This window comes from Tupaia chinensis, unplaced genomic scaffold, assembly GCF_000334495.1.
Source record: "Tupaia chinensis unplaced genomic scaffold, TupChi_1.0 Scaffold000622_1, whole genome shotgun sequence".
Taxonomy (NCBI): Eukaryota; Metazoa; Chordata; class Mammalia; order Scandentia; family Tupaiidae; genus Tupaia; species Tupaia belangeri.
In genome coordinates this window covers 7676733-7686348 of record NW_006160142.1, presented here as the reverse complement: position 1 = coordinate 7686348, position 9616 = coordinate 7676733, and the positions used below count along the sequence as shown (strand labels likewise).

At 37.8% G+C, this 9616-nt stretch overlaps 1 non-coding gene and 1 pseudogene across 1 annotated transcript; both read left to right on the top strand.

Annotated features, from left to right (window-relative positions):
• The first annotated feature begins 251 nt into the window (after window positions 1-251).
• Window positions 252-901, top strand: LOC106736048 (high mobility group protein B1 pseudogene; annotated as a pseudogene).
• An 8141-nt stretch (window positions 902-9042) lies between these two features.
• Window positions 9043-9233, top strand: LOC114009782 (U2 spliceosomal RNA). The gene has a single exon (XR_003551174.1). It is a non-coding gene; the product is annotated as a U2 spliceosomal RNA (small nuclear RNA).
• The last annotated feature ends 383 nt before the right edge of the window (window positions 9234-9616 follow it).

Genomic DNA, 9616 nt, shown 5'->3' with positions numbered 1-9616 from the left:
AAAAAGTAAATGTGTTTCCCCCTTTAGTGGTCTAGTTTTCTTAATAAAGTTCAAAGTAGCAGCTTTAAGTAATTACATGGAAATTGTTTATCTAGGGATCATCCATTATAAAGAAATCAAAGGCAGATCTAATTTTGGTGGGTTGGAAACCTATACTATTTGGGGTCCTCTTTTAAGAAAAAGAATGTGAAGTTATAGAGCTAGGCAGGCACTGGGCGACTCTGTGCCTCACAGAGGAAAGATAACTAAACATGGACAAAGGAGATCCTAAGAAGCTGAGAGGCAAAAATGTCATCATATACATTCTTTGTGCAAATTTGCTGGGAGGAGCACAAAAAGGAGCACCCAGATACTTTGGTCAATTTCTCAGAGTTTTTAAAGAAGTGATCAGAGGTGGAAGAGCATGTGTGCTAAAGAGAAAGGAAAGTTTGAAGACAGGGTAAAGGCAGACAAGGCCCGTTGTGAAAGAGAAATGAAAACCTATATTGCTCCTAAAAGGGAAAGAAAAAAGAAGTTCAAGGATCCCAATGCACCTAAAAGGATGCCCTCAACCTTTTTCTTGTTCTGTTCTAAATATTGCCCAAAAATCAAAGGAGAGCATCCTGGCCTATCCATTGGTGATGTTGCAAAGAAACTGGGAGAGATATGGAATAACACTGCTACGGATGGTAAATATTCTTATGAAAAAAAGACTTCTAAGCTGAAGGAAAAATACAAAAAGGATATTGCTGCATACCGAGCTAAAGAAAAGCCTGGCGCAGCCAAAAACAGAGCTGTCAAGGCTGAAAAGAGCAAGAAAAAGAAGGAGGAGTAGGAAGACGAAGAGGAGGGAGAGAAGAAAGATGAAGAGGAGGAAGATGAAGAGGAAGATGAAGAGGAGGAAGATGAAGAGGAAGATGAAGAGGAGGGAGAGAAGAAAGATGAAGAGGAGAAAGATGAAGAGGATGAAAATGAAGGTGATGATGATGAATAAGTTGGTTCTAGAGCAGTTTTTATCCCTTGTTTATAAAACATTTAATCCCATTCCCCATACACAACTCACTCCTTTAAAAAGAAAATGAAATGTAAGACTGTAAGATTTGTGTTTAAACTGTAGTGTCTTTTTTGTACACACTACCAAATGTGTTCTTAGATAGTCCTGCCCTGGTAGTATTTTCAATAACCACTAACCTTGCCTGGTACAAGGATGTGTGCCCTATCTGGGTTGGCTGTAAATTGGTATGGAGGTTTAAAACAGGTTCTTGTTGGTGCACAGCACAAATTAGCTATATATGGGAGTGGTAACTTATTCATCTTCAGTTGTATCTGATGCAGCTTATACAAAAAAACTATTGTTCTGTTAACTGAACACCACTCTGTAATTACAAAAAAAAAAAAAAGTGACAACTGTTTTGTTGTCATTCTGAATGCTTCTAAGTAAATACGATTAAAGAAAAAGAATATGAAGTTATAAATACAAAATTAGGTACAAGATCCTAGAAACTAGAGATACAAAATTAGGTAGAAGGCTGTGCTGGTAAGGAGCTCCAAAGTTTCATTAATTTCATGGTAAATCTATCCCTGATGGCAGTTTAAACATCAGAATCATTACTTTTTAGTTTCTTTTGTTTTAATGTGCAGACCCTGGAAAAAGATCATTTGTATTGAAAGGTGGGTGACAGAGTACTTGGAGTAGAGGTAGGCAGCTTTGCATAATGTTATGAAAGTAGAGGTCTTGTTAATCACATGATTTCACATGAATAAAGAGCTGAAGAAATCTTACAGCCAGTATTTTTTAGTTTTTGTTTTTTTTTTTTTGAGAGATTTTCGCTATAGGGCGCGTGCGCTCGCCAGACAGACAGAGAGAGACATTAGAGACAGAAAGTGAGAAATCACCCCCCAGGGGGAATGGTCACACTGCAATCCCTTCTCCTCCATTCTCCTCTTGGGATCTTGGGCACAAACGCACATACGCCCGGCGTGAGTTTTAAGCCACTAGATCCGGGACGCGAACCGTGGTCGACTACGTGGGAGTCCAGTGACATAGCCATTACGCTAACTGCTGGTTCCTGACAGCCAGTATCTTTTACAATCCAGAATTCCTGTATAAAATGAGTAATCTATTTTCAAAACTTAAATTCTCATGACCTGTGTTGTTTGCAGTAATAACTATAATCTATTCTTAAGTTATCTCAATTATGTGACAGAAATTTATAGAAACTTATCAGATAGCATACGTACCATGGTTCCTCAGTAGAAGACATTAGCCTTAATCATAAAAAGTCACCTCTTTTTATTTTACCACCTAGCAATCTTTTCTTCATAATACCCTTGGAAAATAAAAGGAGCATACATTAAGAGAGAGATTTGCATCCCCTTCAGAAACTATTTCTCTGAAATAGTAAATATGTAAATATGAAATAGCAAATATGACTCTGAGCATATTTACTTCAAGTCAGTATCCTCAATTTTCATGCAGTTAGAAAAACAATTAAAATTAACACATGATAAGAAATCAATACAAATAACTACATATGCTAAACCTATTATTTGTTATTATATTGAACTTATAATTCTATACATTTGATGATCTGAAAACTACAAATGTTTCATAAATCAAATAACTTCCTGGGACCAGCAGATGGCATCATGGCTATGTTGTTGGACTCCCATGTAGTTGACAGTGGTTCAAGTCCCAGACCCAGTGGCTGAAACTCATGCTGGGTGAGTGTGCATGTGTGCCCAAGATCCCAAGAGGAGAATGGAGGAGAAGGGATTGTGGCGTGGCCATCCCCCCTAGGGAGTGATTTCTCGCTTTCTGTCTCTCTGTCTTTCTGGTGAGCTCAAATGCCCTATAGTAAAAACCTCTCAAAAAAAAAAAAAAATCAAATAACTTCTTGACCAAAGTCTCTATTCCATCATTTTTAACTCACTTTTCAACTTTTAACTCACTTGCCTCAGTTGGTTTCCATTCCTAGCCCCCACCCTTACCCCCAAACGCATATACACTGTTCTCTTCAAGGTGACAAATGATCTCTAGGACCAGGCAGTAGTGCAGTAATAACAAAACTGGCCTATATGGGAAAGTCCAGGGTTCACATCCCAGGATCTCTCTATGCATGCTGGGTATACAGATGTGTACCCATAGTCTGGGCTGGTTGAGACTAGGATGGATTGTTGAGTATTTTCTGTCTCTCTCTTCCCTTGTCAATAAATAAATAAATAAACTTTAAAAAAAAAAAGAACTCTCTTCCTAAATTCAGTCTACTCTTTTCAATTGAAGACATATTTATACAACCCCTTCCCCCACATCCACACAGCCCAAGTTGTCTCAATGGGCAAACAGGGATCTTGTACTGACACTCTAACTTATTTCTCCAACATTAACTCCCTTTTCCTCCATCTGATCTTTCTACGGCATTCATGCTGGACTGCCTATATTGCTCTCCTGGCTCCCTGAGTCTTTGTGAAGTTATTTCCTCCTCTGACCTGGCTAACCCATTCTCCAGGACTCATCCTTAATGTTCCTTCTTCTGGGAAGCAAGCAGTCTCTGAACTGCCCAGACTGACCTTGAGCTCTGAGCCTGTGTCATCACATCGTGTTACAATTGCCTGCTTAGATGTTTGACATCCCCTCTAGATTGTAATATCCTTAAGGACAAGGTAGTAAACCCGATGCTTAGTTCATAGTATGTGTTCTACAAATATTTTAAAAACTGAGGGATCAACAAAAGTTTTAGAAATAAATGAACAATTTTAAACACAAATAAATAACGCAAACCCACACACACACACAAATCATCCAGATAATCTTACACAAACATTTGAGTAAGTTTTACTTTCTATTCATAAAATTAATTATAAACTCAAAATGTTATTTCATAATGTCTAATAAAATGCATTAGTAGTTAGCCAGCACATAATCACCTAATTAAATCTAGTCACCAAATTAAACACTGATATCTCTATTGCAGTAAAACCAATAATTTAGGCTGTATTACTGCCCATAGTTTGACTATTAGGTTTTATTTTTTCCAGAACTTACTGACTTAATAAGCTACTTGAAGTTCATGTAGTCACTGGCTTTATAATGATTTTATAATTTAGGAATTCAAGCTTCAAATGTACAACTGAGAATCTTTTCATATAAATGTTATTGCCACAAATTGTAGACTAGTCAGAATTTAGGCATTACTGCTTACAAATGATATTAGAAATACAAGTTCACTTTAATTTGCAAAAGAGTTGAGTTTTGGTGTACAAGGGGATTTCAAAAAATTAGTGAAACCTTGAGTTAAAATTTTAATTTATCGGGGCCATTAGGTGGTGTGGTGGTGAAGGCATTAGACTCTCACATGGCTGACCAAAGTTTGAGTCCTAGACCTGGTGGCTTATTTTCTCATTTTCCCTCTTGTTCTCTGGTCAAATTTAAAAATAATAATATAAATACATAAAATTAAATAAATAATTCTTTTTTAAAAAAGTAAAATTTGAGTTTATCTTGGAGCAAAAAAAAATTTAAACTCATGCATATTTTTCATAATATGAACTTCTCATTAATTTTTGAAGACTCTTCATATTTTAAGCATTCCATATGTTTCAGGATCTCACCACTATGTAAATGAAGTAAACACATGCTATGGTTTGAATGTTTCTTCCCTCGAAAACTCATGCTGAAATTTGCTTGCCTCTTATAGTATTAGGGGTTCCTTTATTAAGTGATCAGGTCATGAGGTCTGTGCTCTTATGGGTAGAATTAACGCTATTAAAAAAGGGTAAGCTTGGTCCCTTTTGTCTCCTTGCCATTATGCCTTCCACCTTGTAAAGACAGAGTATTTCTCCCCTTCAGAAGGTACAACAAGATCATCAGATGTTCGTGCCTTGATCTTGAATTTTCTAGACCCTAGAACTGTGAGCCAATAGCTATCTGCTGTTATAAATTACTCATTCTCAGATATTGTGTTACACCAGCACAAATGAATTAAAATACTACTCAAAAGAATAAGATTCCTTTAGAAATCTGCACTTTAAGAAATAAAATTGGACTTATGTTCAGGCCAGTGGTGCTAGCAGGATGGGCAAGTATCACAGTCTTCGTAATGCCAAGAAGCTCTGTCGTCATGATGGGACCAGGAATGGCGTTATAAACAGTACAAAAAATCCCACTTGGGTACAGTCCTGAAGGCTAACCCTTTTAGAGGTGCTTCCCATGCGAAGAAAATTGTGCTAGAAAAGTAGGGGTTGAAGTCAAACAACCAGATTCTGCCATCAGAAGTGTGTCAGGGTCCAGCTGATCAAGAATGGCAGAAGATTACAGCCTTTGTACCCCATGACAGTTGCTTGAACTTTATGGAAGTAAATGATGAAGTTTTGGTTGCTGGATTTGGTCAAAAAGGTCATGCTGTTGGTGACATTCCTGGAGCCCGATTTAAGGTTGTCAAAGTAGTCAGTGTCTCTCTTTTGGCTCTATACAGAGGCAAAAAGGAAATACCAAGAAAATAAATATTTATGGTGGAAACAGAGTAGTAATAATTTTCATATGCAAAACAAAAGAAGAATATAATTGGGAAGACTGGAATATACACAGATTTACTGTATCTCCAAAGTCTGTTAACCGAACAGTCCCTTCAGGTTTTTCAATATTTCAAATAAAAGGCAGGAAAACAGAGTCACAAATAGAAGCTTATAAGCATTTGTTGGAGCTAATCACTCCTGACAAGAAGATGGGAGGAAAGGAATAGTTTTCTTGACAATATTCTCAAAGTGTGCATTTTGTAAGATTATTCAGCCATACTATAGCTACCAGAAGAAAAACAAAACAAAACAAAACTATTCACTCAGTATTTCATCCAATGTATTTTTACTGAGAATCTATTCCATGGCAAGCATTAACACAGAAGCAGACAGGACAGAAACAGCCCCTACTTTTGTGGAGATGTAATGGATGTTTGACAGCAGCTTGTTACTGAAAAACAAAATAAAACAAAACAAAACAAAACAAAACAAAACTGAGTTTTGTGACTCATTCACCAATAATGTGTCTTTATCATTTAATCTGCTATTATAAAATATTTCCCAGGTCTGGATAATTATCTTTCTAATGTGTATTATGTGTCTCATAAGATACCAACCAGCATTTCAGATTCATTTCCATTTGAAGGACTAAAAAGTCTTCAGCACTCATGAAGCTTCAACTTCTCTCTTTCCTCTTTTATTTCCCCTTCTCAGTCCTTATTCTTTCTCTTCAGCATTTCTTCTATCAGCTAATATCACCACCATCTACTTGGTCTCCCAAAAAAGAAACCCAAGAACCATCCAAGCTTTCTTCCACCTACCATCAACATATCCTGAACAGCCTGCTTCTTTAATATCCTTAGCTCTAGAATCTTTTTCCACCCATTGCCTAAAAAATTCAAATAGGTTTCCAATGGCCTCTAACTTAAAAATTCACTCACTATCCCTTCCACTACCAATGTAATGTTTACAACATTTAAGTCTGATTTCAAGTTAAAGACGAGGTGTCTTCCTCTTCCTAAACTTTTTAATAGTGCTCATCAACCACTGAAGTCCATTCCCAAGGACCCACAAGATCAACATTCACAGCCCAGCACCTCCCTCTATATCCAGGTTTGTGTGTGGTTCTCTGTGATCTAGGCTGGCTGAGACTGGAGTAGATTATAGTGTGGTGCCTGTTGGGACGTGTCGCTTCCTCCCTCACTTTCTTTCTCAGAGGAAATTGATAAATAAATTTTAAATATATATATATATTTCAGAGTATTGTGTGTGTGTGTGTGTGTGTGTGTGTGTGTGTTTGATAGATTTCTATAAAATAGAGGAGTGGGATTAGAGCCTTCAGTTCTGAGGTGTAGTCATAACAAGAATATTAATAGTTTGTGAGGTCAAGGAATTAAACATATTGTTCCTATTTAATGTTGTAGAGTCTATGATAAATATGAGAATGTGGAAATAAGAAGGCTAAAAAAGGAACACTTAGCCTGAATAAAATAGAAATCCGGTTCCTTTTACATGACTGTGAAATGTTTTATTTCAGTAACTTAATTCTTACTTTGTTGAACTCTAGTTTCAAGGCTATTTTTAGAGGAAAGACTAAGAATGAAAGGGACAAAGATATCCTTATTTTCTGCCACCCAGTTCTTACTTATCCCATGTAGATGCGATGACACTGGTTCAAGAAATGTGGCTTTTCTCAGCAGCTAGTAGAAAAATAAATAAGTAGCTTAAAAAATGCTAAAGACACACAACAGATGCTATTGAGAAGAGTAGAGATGTAATAGTGATTAGGCATAACAAATAAGACCAGCATGCAGTGAGAATAACAAGTTTCCTAAGAAAATCCAGGGGGAAGGCTAGAATTAGAAAATGTTCTAAACTTCTTCACTTTATGCTGAAAGTTCAAAATCAGTTCACCCCTCATCACCAACCGATAGGTCACCATTACAATTTTAAATATAATTTGATATAGCAATAATTTTGCAATGTTTTCCACTGAAAATTCAGACATATAAGTTTGACTGGTGTGCCTGCTGCAAGTTGATTCACTGGGAGACTGATGCACCTCCCAGGGAAAACCCAAATCCATTCAGTAACATACACAGTAAGGAGGACCAGCAGTTGGTATAATGGCTATGTCGCTGGACTCCCATACAGTCGACTGTGATTTGAGTCCTGGACCCGGTGGCTTAAACTCACGCCAGGCATGTGTGCGCGCATGCCCAAGATCCCAAGAGGAGAATGGAGGAGAAGGGATTGCAGCATGGCCATCCCCTCTGGGGTAGGGGGGAGGTGTGATTTCTCACTTTCTATCTTTCTGGTGAGTGCACGTGCCCTATAGCAAAAGCCTCTAAAATCAAAACAAAACAAAACAAAACAAAAAACATACACAGTGGGTTAGGGAAGAAAAGACTGAGCATACTATCATTACTCAGATTTGTCCTCTGGCCAATGCCTTATGCACTGATGTTTTGTTTTGTTTTGTTTTGTTTTGTTTTGTTTTGTTTTGTTTTGTTTTGTTTTGTTTTGTTTTGTTTTGTTGATTCACTGGGAGACTGATGCACCTCCCAGGGAAAACCCAAATCCATTCAGTAACATACACAGTAAGGAGGACCAGCAGTTGGTATAATGGCTATGTCGCTGGACTCCCATACAGTCGACTGTGATTTGAGTCCTGGACCCGGTGGCTTAAACTCACGCCAGGCATGTGTGCGCGCATGCCCAAGATCCCAAGAGGAGAATGGAGGAGAAGGGATTGCAGCATGGCCATCCCCTCTGGGGTAGGGGGGAGGTGTGATTTCTCACTTTCTATCTTTCTGGTGAGTGCACGTGCCCTATAGCAAAAGCCTCTAAAATCAAAACAAAACAAAACAAAACAAAAAACATACACAGTGGGTTAGGGAAGAAAAGACTGAGCATACTATCATTACTCAGATTTGTCCTCTGGCCAATGCCTTATGCACTGATGTTTTGTTTTGTTTTGTTTTGTTTTGTTTTGTTTTGTTTTGTTTTGTTTTGTTTTGTTTTTGTTTTTTGTTTTGCCAGTGGAGGCATGTACTTGCCAGAGACAGAATGAGAGAGAGAGGAGAAAGCACCCCTTCTCTCTGATCGGCAGGGTCACACCATAACCCCTTCTCCTCTTTTCCTCCATCTTGTTGGGATTTTGAGCATGTGCTCAAGATGCCTGATGTGTTCTTCAAGCCACCTAGTGGTTAAGGGAGCCAGATACCACACGACCAACCACTCAGTTCAAGTGTCAGTGATTTTTTTTTTTAACTGCAGTACCTTCTACCCCATTTTCTTTGATTAGATAGCTCCTTGGATGTAATAGAAAATAACTCTAAGATGTGTAAACTTACATTCAAACTAAATCTTCATAATATAGGGAAGAGAAAAAATAGAAAATTTGTCAGATATTTAAACCAGTTATCTAGAGATTTGAGACTAAGAATAGGTCTACTTCTGTGTCTGAGTGTGATGAATAGAACTATGAGCCATTTTATATCACACACAGTGCATAATAAAGTCTCTCCAAACTAAACATTCGATAAAAATGTTTCTTGGCTTTTTAGCTATAATTAAGTGTAGTATCAGTTCCTATCAGTTTAAAGCCTGATATGTTGTCTTTCACTCGAAGACAATATACTAAGTGGATTTTTGGAGCAGGGGGATAGCGTAGATGCTTCCTCCATCTCCACACATCACCTTGGTATTGCAGTACCTCCAGGAATGGTGTGCTAAAAAAGGATAAGAGAAGAAATGATGAAAAAGATGATGACAAAGATGACACTATGAAATATCTTTATATTCATTCCACAAACATCTGTTGAGTATCTATCAAATGCTAGGCTATATGCTGTTGCTCAGCAATAAAGGTAAGGCTGTCTATTTCAGCTTCCAGACGGGGGAGCCCCTGCATTAGTATGTGCTGGGACCAGTGTCCTCACACCTTGCAGAGAGGGCAGAGAGTCACTTGTCCCAGGTCTGCAGAGCATAGAAGTCAACAAAAATTTAAATGTAAAAGGTAGTCTTAGTATATCAAAAACAAAGCCAGGCTGACAAGGCAAATTATCTTCCAAAGGGGATACCAGCTGAGAAGAGGAAGCAATGGGTAAGAAGCAATGGG